Raw genomic sequence first — 15,785 nt, 5'->3', positions numbered from 1 at the left:
GGGGTAGCATGGTGAGCAAAAGAACAATGGATTTAAATCAGATCTCTTGACTGGGGGTGAGTGTTTGACATTTTCAGCACTCAGTCCATCATCTTGTTGTATTTGGTGTGTCAACATTGGGCCTTGCTTGCAGAAGGCAAGTGGACAGGATCTGACCCAAGGGCACATATAATGAGTATCCTGCAGCTGTTGGCTATACAAACACAACTTCCCTGTGCACTGTTTATTACCTCATGTGACCTCACAAATTGGAACACTGCTGACACCATTGATTGATGACCAGTGCTTTAAATGGGCCGGTACTGTCCGGTACAAAGTGCTGTCACTTTCTTTAGTTTGAGAAGGGGAGTACCTGCACTTCTAAGGAGAAATGCAATACTTTTAATTGGAGAGTACCAGCAATTCTCAGAAACAAGCAGGTACTCTTGTACAGAGTACCTGCACTTTTATTTTTCCATTTCAAGCACTGTTGATGACATCACCATTGACATTATCAAGTATCCTGTAAATGCCCCTTTATGTAGGTTTCATGTAGTACATTGTGTTGCAGGTAGAACGTGTTCAGAGGTCATCCCATTGGCGTCCTATTCTGTTTACAGGACATTGATGTGCAATTGCTGAGGTGAAGTCATAGGTGACGCCACTAGAGTGCTCTGAGGATAGATAGATAGATAGATAGATAGATAGATAGATAGATAGATAGATAGATAGATAGATAGATAGATAGATAGATAGATAGATAGATAGATAGATAGATAGATAGATAGATAGATAGATAGATAGATAGATAGATAGATAGATAGATAGATAGATAGATAGATAGATAGATAGATAGATAGATAGATAGATAGATAGATAGATAGATAGATAGATAGATAGATAGATAGATAGATAGATAGATAGATAGATAGATAGATAGATAGATAGATCTGCCCCTCACGAACACACACTCTCACTCCTGGTTGTGCCAGGGGCCAGGGCTGAGCTCATCCTTCGGGCTGAGCTCAGAGCACCATCAGCGGCTATTCCTATCAAGCGTGCAATCTCCATCCCTGCGGACCAGAGCGCCATGACATCATCCCTGCCGGTAAGACCCACGCCACCTCTGCCATTGGAGGGCTCTCGGTACTCCACGCTCTCTGATTGGAGGAGAGAACGCCAGTCACCCGCAGAGGGGTCTGATGACAACAACCCCTCCCTTCTCTGCACAGCCTCATAACAGGCAGCGGCAGCCGTCAGGGCAGTAGAGATCAGAAGCTGACCCGGAGCGGTGGCGCGAGGACAGCGCGCGCGGATCTAGCATCCTTCATCCCTTCTGCAGACGCTTCATCGCACTCTGAGGTAAGGCGGGTTCTTAGCTTCACCCCCGTTTGATGTGAGATGTTTACAGTCCTTCTGCCCAGATAGCTGGCGTCACTAGGTGACTCCCTACCAGAGAGCGCGCCGTGTTCCCGTCCTGGGCTTCCCTTTTTCCGAACAGTCTAAATCTGACACCGTAGCCCTTCTAGAAATGTGCTTTTCTTTCACGCGCCTTTTAAAAATAAGACACTTCAGTGCTGCAGGCATGTGCAGTGCTTTCACATGTCATTGTGACCCGGCGCCTTGCTGGTTCGAATCAAGTGAAAAAATACTGGAAGTCGCAGAATGCATTATGAATTGGAACATGGTACGCTCTATGTTTTTAAAAGTCATTTTATACCGTACTTTGAGGGTTTCCAGGCGCTGTTTATACTGTGGTTTAATTGTGGTCATCTTAAGGAATCTTCGAGAGCAGCGGTTGTACTTTACTGTATTTTACGGAATGTATTGCAATGGTATGCACCTTGGCCTATAGGTGAAGGATTACATTTTGTGCCTGGTTGCAAGTTTCTGAAAGGCCAGTAGGGCTGGGGCAGAGTCGGTCCTCCAGAAACCAGGAAACACTATATGCCAGTAGGCCCGCAGGACGCGCCCACCGAGGCCTGCCGTCGTTCACCCATGGCTTGATTGCTGTCCCCCGCGGTCGATATTCACGTTAAGGCTTGGTGAGCAAATCGAAGCTCCGGGGACAGGCCGTCCTCGCTAAACGGTCTTTTCCAAGGGGACCGGCAAGGCCTGCTGTACCAACACCAGCTTCAGAATAGCGCTTCCGCCTGCTGCTTCTAGGCCCTCCCTCCATCCAAACATGCTACCCACTGTCCTCATTTATTTATTTAGGAGTTTTGTAGAGTGTTGCCTGGAGTCTTGTTTTTCCTCATTCACTTATTCAAGCGAAGGGAAGTGATTTCTCTGTGATCTAAATAAATTAGGCCACAAAGTGCCTCGAGGTTATTTAGTTAGCAGAGCTGAGCTATATAGTTCTGTTCATTTATTCATGTACTCATTCCCAGGCAGTCTAAAGACCTGTTTCATTTATAGAAGCTCTCCCCGTACAGTTTGATGGGGCAGCACTAACGCGTCCAGCTGGTAGTTCTGAAGGCGAAGCCGGGTGAGCGCTCAGCTGTGGCACAATGCCATAGTCTTAGAGGTGCCACACAATTTCCGAGCCACCAGTGGTATCTAGTAGAGAACAGCTCTGATTATATATTAGTAGTGGGCGTAACACACATAATTTGCTGTAGCGTAATTATGCAAAATTAGAGAAAAATAATGTGAGATTACGAGGGATTAGGCGAGGAGCATAACCCAGCATTTAATACAATTTTCTTAGCAGAAAATGCACCCTTGTGTTCAAAATGGCCCCGGGGATTTATTTTGTGCTAAGAAAATCACTCTAGATGCAATAGAAATCAAACCGCAGCAGCCGCTCGCCGGGCACTCACTGAATGCATTGTTCCTGTGCTCCTTCAGTAGAATTGTTGTGCCATGTTACTCATCATTATGCGAACCGGCGTAATCACATAATTTTCAATAATTCTGTGTCAAAAGACAAAATTACCAAAATGACTTCGATTACTCCAGTGTAATTAAAATTTCACCCATGACTAATTACTTTGACAATTTCAGAAGTAGAAAACCATCTTTCAGATCTCATGGATGCTAGCCAGCACTGTGTGATCCTGGGCAAATCACACTCTCTTTCCAAGATAGTTCCTGTATCTTCCAATTGGAGGCACAATCTGAATACTGGTCTTGAGTTATGTAAAAAGTGGACGTTTACGTTCCATGTGAACCGGCTCCACTGCCGAGAAGTCCTACCATCAACCACCAACTGTTATGTTATGTTACAACAATTTATTATGCGCACTACTACCCGAAGGTGTCTAGGCGCTCACGGTCTCCAAAACTGTGTCAGAAAAGCTAATTTCTAAAAAGCCATGTTTTAAGCAATTTCCTGAACTCAAACGAGGAAGAGGACTTCCTAAGAGGGAGCGGAAGGGCATATGGTATGTGTTGGGGTTGCAGCTGAAGGGTGGGTACAAGCCACCAACTCGCCCGCCCTGGCACTCATGGGAGGCAGCCCCACTCCTCATCCTGCTTCCTGTGTTTTTAACTCGCCGGTTCCTCTCGGCCTGCATGGAATCGCCGGCAAGAGGGTCGAGATTATTAATGATGGTAGCGAAGCTAGGGATTGATTTATTGATTCGGCAGCATTTTTCAAACCACAATGATTTTATGCAGACTACAGCACTGTCTGAAGCCACAGCTTCTACAGAAGGACTGAAAGAGAAGGAGGGAGTGGGGGTGGGGCTGATGGATGGGTGATGGGCAGCTGTGGGAGCAAAGGAAGCACGCACACATCTGGACTGGACGCGACAGAGCAGAGTCCAACCCTTGCTTCAAGCTGCCGCGCAGGAGTGTCAGATCACATTAGGATGTAGTAGGCAAGCTGAGTGTGAGTCTTACTGCTGGAGTGGTAGCGGTGGTGCATTGGGTTGAGGTGCATTGCTTGAGCTGACAGTCGATGTTAATGCCTGAATTTTAGAGTTGGAGGAACAGGTCGAAGTTGATTTGACAAACTAGGTCTAGGCCTTAGCACCAGAATATAGGGTGTGATACAGTAGGTCGAGATGCATGGGTCAAGGTGACCTTCGGGCATGGTACCAAAGTAAGAGGCGTAGTTGCCCACCACAACGAGATGAGTTAAGGCCTTGGTGCTGGAGTTGTAGTGATGGTAGATCTGGTTTTGGTGCATTGGACGATCAGAGCAGCTGTCTCACTACTGGTATAGTAGAAAGTAATCAATCACTTGTGGGCTTTACAAGAATTTTATAACATAACATAACACTCTGGAGTTAATTGGATGTGTTCGATGTAGGTACTCGTACAGAATCGTAGGACTGGTAGAGCACATTGACTTGCATTGGAAGAGCTAAGTGTAGGGTTAGTAGTGGTGGAAAATGAGGTCATAGTGCATTGGGTGAGCTCAGTCTATGTCCTACTACCAAATCAGTTGAGGGCGGGTACATTTGATAGGGGTGCATTGGGTGAGCCAAGTGGTAGTCTCTTTAAAAATAAGTGTGTGGCAGATCACGATTGAAGTTCATTGGACGAGTTGAGTTTAAGGTTTCGGACTGGATCAGTAGGGGCAGAAGATCTTCTTCTGGTCGTCTGAAGATTTCCCACTCCGCCCTACGGTCACACACACTGACAGCTCTTACACTCCCCGGCCCTGATCCTTCAATCCATCACCCTTTGCAATCCACGCTTCCTCTCCTTCTGCCCGGCCCACTCTAAAACTCTTGTTTACAACGCTTTGTGTTTTTGTAATTAACGTCAGGCAGTGAACATACATGCAAACATAGCACCTAGATTACCCATGACCCCATATCCGCCCCAAGCCCTGTGCATTAGCACGTCTGGGCCTTAGTCAGGGAGGAGGCTGCAGGGTGCAGCCAGTGCCATGATCCAGTGACACCCGTAAAAACGAAAATGGACTCTCTGCAGGCAGCACCAGGGGATGCTGACACCCTGGGTGGGCCATGTGTGCTGCCCTGTACATTAGCATCACGACTTCAGGCAAGCTGCCTCTGCGTGAGTGAGATAACTGTCTCATTAGTATTGGTTTTACATAGTCCTGATTAATTAACCAAGCCTCTTGGACTATGTGGCCTCAGCACAACATATGCCTGCCCGTTGGCCATATTCCGCAATCCTGATGATGACCATGGCATTGATCGTTGGGTTGAAACATCATCACATACCAAAAAGCTATGGACAGCTCCATCCAACATGCCAATAAACCTTGTCTGAGGATTGTGTACAAATTATTTTCCTTGTATTCTTCTGTTCATGCCCTTGTAATTTCAAGAGCATACATGAGAGCTGGCTTGGAGCACTGAGCAATGCATGTTCTGAAACTGTTATATACATACGTCATGAAATGATGCATTAAACATCTCTAAGGATGCAAGACTTGCTGCGGGAATCCAATTTGTTAAGCGATTCCACTGCAGACATTGATTTCACGGTTATCATAATTTTCTGTATTTTAAATTTACTTCAGATTAGGTGTTGGAACAACTCACCTCACAGCAATCTTCTTTAGGTCTGGTGTTAGCCAAGACCTTTTGATTTTACTGAAATTACATGCATAAGATACTTTTAGCAGCTTCTAACCAGCCCTTTTCATCTGTGTGTCAGTTGTTGTGTTACCCACATTTTCTTCTGACCACTACAGCACGGGGCCAGCCCACTTCGGCCTGTGGCAGACTTATCTGTGAGTGACGTCCTTCTGTCCTATCACAAGGATCACATTCGCACACAAGGTAGTTTCCTTCAGTGCCAGGGGCTGTAATGACGATATGCTCTTATAGACCAAAACAATACTTAAAGACTGGCATTTCTATTGACTTTGCCAATGCTTCTTTTTAAAGTGATGTTTGTTTATACGAACCTTCTAGAAACACTGTTCTCTGTGGTGTAACCCAAAAAGCTTTGCCCAGCTGAGGGAAAGGTTGGCTTAAACTCACTTCACTCTAGCAGGTGAAGGGTTAATTAGGGTCCCATGGGTGCTCACACCCGCCACACAATGTTGTGCTGCACTGGTGGGCGTTTGATGTGTATAGTAGTAACTAGGCGCTATGTTTTGTTACGTGTGTGCCCTTGCAGAACTTTAGTAACAGTCTCATAACATACACTGCAATTATCTTACAAATGGGTGTGATTTGCTTTCTACCTTTCGAAGGCTCCTGTGAAAAAGGGTCACAAACTATATTAAATAAACGTTTCATAAAATCAGTTAGATGAAATCTGTGCGGCTAATATAGAGAATTCTATTTACATCCTCTACTCTTTCTGGTGCTAACAGGGGGTCGGGGAGGGCAGGAGTCCCACACGCTCCCCGATGTGAGGAGTCTGTCCATCCTTCAGTGGTGTCCTGGCCATTGGTCACCTGAGGTGTCAATCATGGGCTACGTCACACAATGCCACTCTGCTGTCGCATCTGCCCCTTCCCGTGATGCCCTGCCAGGGGTCCTTTCATATGATCGTCTCTCCTGGCACCAGCCCTTGAAGCACCAGGAAGGGTTGAATGCAAAAGTGTTTCTTACTTGCACTTCGTGCCCAAAAAGTAGTGGAAACCCTGTCGTGCTGTGAAAGTTGTAATTGACATTAGCTGCAATGTTTCTCTCAGTAAAAAGATTGATTCCTCCTTGTTTAATTCCAAACGGTTTTCAACCAAATAGGCAGTTTACGTTTGTTTTATTGATTGTTTTTTGTCTATGTTGATTTTGTTAATTTTTTAACTTTAAAGCTTGTCCCTAAGATTACCACGGCTTTTTAAAATGTAATGCTTGTTTCGGTCTAATGGGTATTTTGACCACGAGTTTTCTTTAACCCTGCAGTATTTGCGGGGCAGCGTTTTCAGTTCACCTTTCTTTCATAGCCCACATATCTCAGCATGCATTCGCACAACAGCAGAATCACGCGGCCTCATCGTCCTCCCGCCCCCCCCCCCGTACCCCCCTCCCCTTCCCCAACCCTGCACAATATCAGCAATTTTCTGATGCTGCATAGCATCGGCAGAAGACATTGGCAAAGTCAATCGGTTAACAAAGCAAGCTCTATTGTCTTGCCAGTGCTTGTTTCAGTATGTACAGTCTCCGTCTAAGGTCACCTGCTCTTTACTCGCTCTTTACCACGGTCTGTAGGGCAGGGTGAACTTTATTATTTATAAATACAGAGGGGAGCGGATCATGGCGCGAGAGAGAGGGGTGGGGGGGGGGGGAAGTTAGAGACAAAGAGAGTGAGGAGAGTGAGAGAATGGAAAGAGAGAACATTCTTGCCACGGCAGCTTTTGGTTCAACAGTCTGTCCCTGGGGGGTCCCGGACACCCATGACATATCTGCCCACAAGAAGCTTATTATAAAACACTCCAGTGGAGCGCCCTTGCTGTTCTTCCCCCGCTGACGGGCTTGGGCCCTGTGGAGGGAATGCTGATCCATCGGCACTGCAGACATGTTTTGGCCCTAGAAACCACAATGGACTGCCCTTCAGCAGGTCACACCAGAGGAGAAGCACAGTGGAACCACAGGACACCATGAAAGAGGGTGCGTTCACACTATGAGCGAGGGTACAGTGCCTCTATTCCAGCACCATAAGAGAGGGCACAGCCAAAGCTGATGGGCACCACACACCAAGTGAGGGCACAGGGATAGCTTAGGAGAGGGCACAGAAGGACACTACACTGACGGCTCAGTCGCACAATTGTGGTACAACAAGGGCAGCATGAGAAAGGACCCAGTAACATCATAAGGGAACCATGGGAGATGACACTGTGACATCACCAGGGCATCAAAGGAGAGAGCACTGTGGTATCACGAGGGCATCAAAGGAGACATCACTGTGATATCACGAGGGAGCCCTGGGAGAGAGCACTGTGCTCCAGGAGAGGGCACTGTGAGATCACTAATGTACCACAGGACAGTACACTGTGACATCACTGTGGTACCACAGGACAGTGCACTGTGACATCACTGGGGTACCACAGGACAGTACACTGTGACATCACTAATGTACCACAGGACAGTACACTGTGACATCACTGGGGTACCACAGGACAGTGCACTGTGACATCACTGGGGTACCACAGGACAGTGCACTGTGACATCACAAGGGCATCAAAGGAGAGAACACTGTGACCTCACAAGGGCACAATGGGAGAGGGCAGTGGGACATCATAAGAGTTCCACTGGAGATGGCACTGTAACATCACTGGGGTACCACAAGAGGGGGCGCTGTGACATCACAAGTGCATCATAGGAGAGGGCACTGTGACATCACTGAGGTACCACAGGAGAGGGCACTGTGACATCACTGGGATTCCATAGGAGAGGGCACTATGACATCTGGAGGGCACTGTAACATCACTGGGGTACCACAGGCGAGGGCACTGTGACATCACTGGGATTCCATAGGAGAGGGCACTGTGACGTCACTAGGTTACCACAGGAGAGGGCACTGGGACATCACAAGGGCACCGTGGGAGAGGGCACTGTAACATCTGGGGGCATTGTAACATCACTATGGTACCACAGGAGAGGGCACCACAGGAGAGGGCACTGTCACCTCACTGAGGTATCATGGGTGAGGGCACTGTAACATCTGGGGGCATTGTAACATCACTACGGTGCCACGGGAGGGGCACCACAGGAGAGGGCACTGTGGCCTCACTGAGGTACCATGGTAGAGATCACTGTAACATCTGGGGGCATTGTAACATCACTACGGTACCACAGGAGAGGGCACCACAGGAGAGGGCACTGTGGCCTCACTGAGGTACCATGGGAGAGGTCACTGTAACACCTGGGAGCATTGTAACAACACTACGGTACCACAGGAGAGGGCACCACAGGAGAGGGCACTGTGGCCTCACTGAGGTACCATGGGAGAGGTCACTGTAACATATGGGGGCATTGTAACATCACTACGGTGCCACAGGAGAGGGCACCACAGGAGAGGGCACTGTGACCTCACTGAGATACCATGGGAGAGGTCACTGTAACATCTGGAGGGCATTGTAACATCACTACGGTACCATAGGAGAGGGCACCACAGGAGAGGGCACTGTGACCTCACTGAGGTACCACTGGAGAGGGTGCAGCATGCAGGGGTATCACAGCCGATGGTGAAGGGGTACCACTGGAGAGGGTGCAGCGTACAAGGGTATCACAGCCGATGGTGCAGGGGTACTAATGGAGAGGGTGCAGCGTGCAAGGGTATCACAGCCGATGGTGCAGGGGTACTAATGGAGAGGGTGCAGCGTACAAGGGTATCACAGCCGATGGTGCAGGGGTACCACTAGAGAGGGTGCAGCATGCAAGGGTATCACAGCCGATGGTGCAGGGGTAACACTGGAGAGGTTGCAGCATGCAAGGGTATCACAGCCGATGGTGCAGGGGTAACACTGGAGAGGTTGCAGCGTACAAGGGTATCACAGCCGATGGTGCAGGGGTACCACTGCAGAGGGTGCAACATGCAGGGGTATCACAGCCAATGGTGTAGGGGTACCACTGAAGAGGGGGCAGCAGGCAGGGGTATCACAGCCAATGGTGCAGGGGTACCACTGGAGAGGGGGCAGCAGGCAGGGGTATCACAGCCGATGGTGCAGGAGTACCAATGGAGAGGGTGCAGCATGCAGGGGTATCACAGCCGATGGTGCAGGGGTACCACTGGAGTGGGTACAGCGTACAAGGGTATCACACCCGATGCTGCAGAGGTGCCACTGGAGAGGGTGCAGCATGCAGGGGTATCACAGCCGATGGTGCAGGGGTACCACTGGAGAGGGTGCAGGGGTATCACAGCCAATGCTGCAGGGGTACCACTGGAGAGGGTGCAGGGGTATCACAGCCAATGCTGCAGGGGTACCACTGGAGAGGGTGCAGCGTACAAGGATATCACAGCCGATGCTGCAGGGGTATCACTGGAGAGGCTGCAGCAAGCAGGGGTATCACAGCCGATGGTGCAGGGGTACCACTGGAGAGGGTGTAGCATGCAGGGGTATCACAGCTCATGGTGCAGGGGTACCCCTGGAGAGGGTGCAGTGTACAAGGGTTTCACAGCCGATGGTGCAGGGTTACCACTGGAGAGGGTGTAGCCTGCAGGGGTATCACAGCTGATGGTGCAGGGGTACCCCTGGAGAGGGTGCAGTGTACAAGGGTATCACAGCCGATGGTGCAGGGGTACCGCTGGAGAAGGTGCAGTGTGCAGGGCAGGGTATCACACTTGATGCAGTGACAACACCAGACAGTTGTCAGTGACATCTCACATGGACACAACGATGCAGGAGCTACACTGTGATTGATGCACAGATCAAACCGGAAGTGACAGCGGGCTGGGGCGATGGCCGCTAGAGTGGGAGGAGCCAGGCATGAGTGATATATGGGTTGGGTAGGGTGTAAGTGACGTAGTGACAAGCCTGGGGATGATGGGGGACAGGCTGGGTCTGACATAGGAGCAAACCAGAAGTGAGGAAGGGCAGTGGTCAGAAAGGAAGTGACCCTGGGGCAGATTCTGCCGGGCGAGGTGCGGTTGGGATACAGACAACAGTGGTCCAATCGGAAATAACGAATAAACTATTTTCATCATGGAATTCCCAATTAATCAACTCCTCCTAGTTTTCTTTGAAAACTCCAATCTGATTCACTCACAACAGATATGAGGTCGCAAAATCAGTACACACACACAAAAATTATATTCTAGAAATGTTGATGATTGTATTACAAAACCACAATATGAATACAATTTACATTAAATTCGTATCTCCAGATGTGTGGTCGGGGGCAGACCACAAGGGATCAATCCGGGACGGTTCTACCAGATCTCAGCGACTGAGGGATGTAGGGTCAGTCTGGAAGTGAGGTCAGACTGTTTCTAACAAAGGGGGAACCTTGATGGAGATTAGAAGTGATGGAGGGGCTCTCTTGGAATGATGAGGGGGATGACTGAGCGTGATGGGGGGACAAATTAGAAGTGATGAACGAGAGCATGCTGGGAATATGGAAGGGAGCAGGCTAGGAGTCATGGCTGGAGGCAGACTGAGTGATGGAGGGAAGTAGATTGGGAGTGATGGGGGGCAGGCTGGGTGCGATAGAGGGGGGCAGACTGGGGGTGATGGAGAGAGGCAGACTGGGGGTGATGGAGGGGGACAGAGTGGGTGTGATGGAGGCAAGCAGATTGGGGGTGATGGAGGGGGACAGAGCTGGGGGTGATGGAGGGGGACAGACTGGGGGGTGATGGAGGGAGGCAGACTGGGGGTGATGGCGGGAGGCAGACTGGGGGTGATGGAGGGGGACAGAGTGGGTGTGATGGAGGCAGGCAGATTGGGGGTGATGGAGGGGGACAGAGCTGGGGGTGATGGAGGGGTACAGACTGGGGGTGATGGAGGGGGACAGAGTGGGTGTGATGGAGGCAGGCAGATTGGGGGTGATGGCGGGAGGCAGACTGGGGGTGATGCAGGGGGACAGACCAGGGGTGATGCAGGGGGTCATGCTGCCCGTGATGGGGAAGGCAGACTTGGGGGTGATGGGGGAGACAGACTGGGTGTGATGGGGGAGACAGACTGGGGGTGATGGGGGAGGCAGACTGTGTGTGATGGAGGGAGGTAGACTGGGGTGATGGAGGGGGCATACTTGGGGTGATGGAGGGGGACAGACCGGGGGTGATGCAGGGGGACATGCTGCCCGTGATGGGGAAGGCAGGCTCGGGGTGATGGGGGGAGACAGACTGGGTGTGATGGGGGAGACAGACTGGGGGTGATGGGGGAGGCAGACTATGTGTGATGGAGGGAGGTAGACTAGGGGTGATGGAGGGGGCAGACTTGGGGTGATGGAGGGAGGTAGACTGGGGGAGATGGAGGGAGGCAGACTGGGGGAGATGGAGGGTGGCAGACTAGGGGGTGGAGGGAGCAGACTAGGGGTGATGAAGGGGGCAGAGTAGGGGTGATTGAGGGGGCAGACGGGGTTATGGAGGGGGACAGACTAGGGATTATGGAGGGGGCAGACTGGGGGTGTTGGAGAGAGGCAGACTGGGTGTGATGGGGAAGGCAGACTGGCTGTGATGCATGGGGCAGACTGGGGGTGAAGGAGGGGGCAGACTGGGATGTTGGAGAGAGGCAGACTGGGTGTGATGGGGAAGGCAGACTGGCTGTGATGCATGGGGCAGACTGGGGGTGAAGGAGGGGGCAGACTGGGATGTTGGAGAGAGGCAGACTGGGTGTGTTGGAGAGAGGCAGACTGGGTGTGATGGGGGAGGCAGACTGGGTGTGATGGGGCAGACTAGGGGTGAAGGAGGGGGCAGACAGGGGGTGGTGGAGGGGGCAGACAGGGGGTGTTGGAGGGGGCAGGCAGGGGGTGGTGGAGGGGGCATACTGGGTGTGATGGAGGGGGCAGACTGATGGTGATGGAGGGAGGCAGACTGGGTGTGATAGAGGGGTGCAGACTGGGTGTGATGGAAAGAGGCAGACTGGGGTGATGGGGAGGCAGACTGTGGGTGATGGAGGGAGGCGGACTGGGGGTGATGGAGGGGGGCATGCTGCTGATGAAGGGGGAGGCAGACTGGGGGTGATGGGGAGGCAGACTGGGGGGAAGGGGATGGCAGACTGGGGGTGATGGAGGGAGGCGGACTGGGGGTGATGGAGGGGGGCATGCTGCTGATGAAGGGGGAGGCAGACTGGGGGTGATGGGGGGAGGCAGACTGGAGGTGATGGGGAGGCAGACTAGGAGTGATGGAGGGAGGCAGACTGGGGGTGGAGGGTGGCAGACTAGGTGATGGAGGGAGGCAGACTGGGGGTGAGGGAAGGAGGCAGACATGGGTGGAGGGAGGCAGACTGGGGGTGATGAAGGGAGGCAGGCTAGTGGGTGATGGAGGGAGGCAGACTGGGGTGATGGAGGGGGCAGACTGGGGGTGATGGAGGGGGCAGACTAGGGGGTGGAGGGAGGCAGACCGGGGGTGATGGCGGGAGGCATACTTGGGGGTGATGGAGGGAGGCAGACTGGGGGTGATGGAGGGGGGCAGACTGGGGGTGATGGAGGGGACAGACTGGGGGTGATGGGGGAGATGGGGAGACAGACTGGGGGTGATGGGGATGCAAACTGGGGGTGATGGAGGGGGCAGACTAGGGCATGGAGGGAGGCAGACTGGGGTGATGGAGGGGGCAGACTGTGTGTGATGGAGGGGGCAGACTGGGTGTGATGGAGTGGGCAGACTGGGTGTGATGGAGGGGGCAGACTGATGGTGTTTGAGGGAGGCAGACTGGGGGTGATGGAGAGAGGCAGACTGGGGGGATGGGGAGGCAGACTGGGGGTGATGGGGGAGACAGACTGGGGGTGATGGAGGAGGCAGACTGGGTGTGAAGGAGTGGGGTAGATTGGGGGTGATGGAGGGAGGCAGACTAGGGGTGGAAGGAGGCAGACTGGGTGATGAAGGGAGCAGACTAGGGAGTGGAGGGAGACAGGCTGGGGATGAAGGAGGGGGACATGCTGCCGGTGATGGGGGAGGCAGACTGGGGGTGATGGGGGGGAGGCAGACTGGGGGTGATGGGAAGGCAGACTGGGGGTGATCGGGAGACAGACTAGGAGTGATGGAGGGAGGCAGACTAGGAGTGATGGAGGGAGGCAGATGGGGGTGGAGGGAGGCAGAATGGGGGGATGGAGGGAGGCAGACTGGGTGACGGAGGGAGGCAGACTGGGGGTGAGGGGGGAGGGAGGCAGACTGGGGGTGATGGAAGGAGGCAGCCTGGGGGTGATGGAAGGGGCAGACTAGGGGGTGGAGGGAGGCAGACTGGGGTGATGGAGGGAGTCAGATGGGGTGATGGAAGGGGGCAGACTAGGGGGTGGTGGGAGGCAGACTGGGGGTGATGGCGGGAGGCAGACGGGGTGATAGAGGGGGACAGACTGGGGGAGATGGGGAGACAGACTGGTGGTGATGGTGATGCAGACTGGGGGTGATGGAGGGGGCAGACTAGGGGGTGGAGGGAGGCAGACTGGGGTGATGGAGGGGGACAGACTGGGGGTGATGTGGGGGTGTCAGACTGGGGGTGATGGGGGAGGCAGACTGGGGGTGATGGAGAGAGTCAGACTGGGTGTAATGGAGGGGGATAGACTGGGGGTGATGGAGAGGGGTAGACTGGGGGTGATGGAGAGGGGTAGACTGGGGGTGATGGTAGGGGGCAGACTGGGGTGATTGAGGGAGGCAAACACAAAGACAAATTAGAAGTGATGAACGAGAGCATGCTGGGAATAAGGAAGGGAGCAGGAGTCATGGCTGGAGGCAGACTGAGTGATGGAGGATGTAGATTGGGTGTGATGGAGGGGGCAGACTGGGTGTGATGGAGGGGGTTAGACTGGGGGGGTGGAGGGACGCAGTCTGGGGGGATGGAAGTGGGCAGACTTGGGTGATTGAGGGAGGCAAACACATTGGAAGTGATGGAGGGAGGTAGGTGGGAGGGATGGAGGGGCTGATAGTGTTAGAGGGAGGGAGGTAGGTGGGAGGGATGGAGGGGCTGATAGTGTTAGAGGGAGGGAGGTAGGTTGAAGGGATGAAGGGGCAGACAGTGATGGAGGGAGGTAGGCTCAGCCTGATGAAAGCAGACTGAGTGATTAGAGGAACAGACTGTAGTCGGCCCATTTGGACGACAGACAAAAAATAGAATCAGCTGTTCCCTGGTGGCTGAGTTATTAATATTTTAAACCACGGCCCTAATCCTGGAGCAGCTGCAAGCGTGATACCCAGCAACGCATGACATAGCACTCGCTGCGCCTGGTGATGTGTAACGTGCACACTGTAGCACCACTGGCCTCAGAAACAGCAGTTGCCACGCCCCCTGACATGTAATGTGCACAGCGTGGCCTCTCTAGGCTCAGAAATAGTCCTGGCCCTACTCCTGACAGGTAATGTCAACAGTGTGGCCTCTCTGGGCTCAGAATTAGTATTCACCACGCCTCCTGACATGTAATGTACGCAGTGTGGCATCTCTGGCCCTAGAAACAGCGCTCACAGCACTTCTCGCGTGATGCTCGACCCACTGTGGCCTTGTAGCCCCCATGCAAAATCATAAGCCAAGCCTACTCACTACTGCCCAACTCTACAAGGGACATCCTCACAGCCAGACTGGCTTACACCATACACTGAGACACTGTAAAAGGCACTGGAGATCGCTTGCAGTGCCTACTTACTCCTACCAAAACACAACACAACATAACATCACACAACACAAGTGGCGACCCACATAGCCACACTGGCTTCCAGCAACAAACTGTGGCACGGGAACCCACTTGTGAAATCACACATATTGTTTACTCACTGCAACCCAACATGACAGAAGACAAGCATCCTCCATCACGGACACACTGGCGCACATCCAACACATAATAACACCCCAAACATCGAAAGTGGGGGCAGTGGAGGGACGGCTGTCAGCAGTCTGCAATGGAAGTAAACTCTAGCATGGCAGTCCTGCTCCTATCCTTATACCAGTGTACCACGGTAGTACGACGTTACAGCGCATGCTTTTACCGCACATGCTTTTACCACACATGCTTTTACCATGCATGCCCTTACCACGTAATTTTTACAGCGCATATATTTATCACGCATCTGTCTTTACCACACAAGTACGTATAAATAAGGTAAATTAAATATATATGTATATGATTTTTTTTTGTTTTTGTAAGAACGATCCCCCAAACTCCCCATTTGTTTTTGAATTCATTTTTTTTTTGTATTTGGGAAACACCCTTAGTTCCCCTTTAGTAAATACCCATATGCCCCTACCCACACCAAAACCCTAAAATACCCATACCAGCTAATACCCTTACCCACCCCTAACCCCTAAAAATACTCTTTCCACCCAATATTCTTACACACCT

At 52.0% G+C, this 15,785-nt stretch overlaps 1 protein-coding gene across 1 annotated transcript in view; it reads left to right on the top strand.

The window, feature by feature from the left end:
* Window positions 1-1,208: 1,208 nt before the first annotated feature.
* Window positions 1,209-15,785, top strand: part of LOC146796804 (leucine-rich repeat neuronal protein 1-like) — a 104,058-nt gene continuing 89,481 nt past the window's right edge. Inside the window, exon 1 of the mRNA XM_085629518.1 lies at window positions 1,209-1,341. The gene's annotated coding sequence lies outside the window, so the exon portion shown is untranslated. The remainder of the gene's footprint in view (window positions 1,342-15,785) is intronic.

The sequence above is a fragment of the Triturus cristatus genome, chromosome 10 (genome assembly GCF_964204655.1).
Source record: "Triturus cristatus chromosome 10, aTriCri1.1, whole genome shotgun sequence".
NCBI classification, from domain to species: Eukaryota; Metazoa; Chordata; class Amphibia; order Caudata; family Salamandridae; genus Triturus; species Triturus cristatus.
This window is presented reverse-complemented; position numbering and strand designations above follow the sequence as displayed.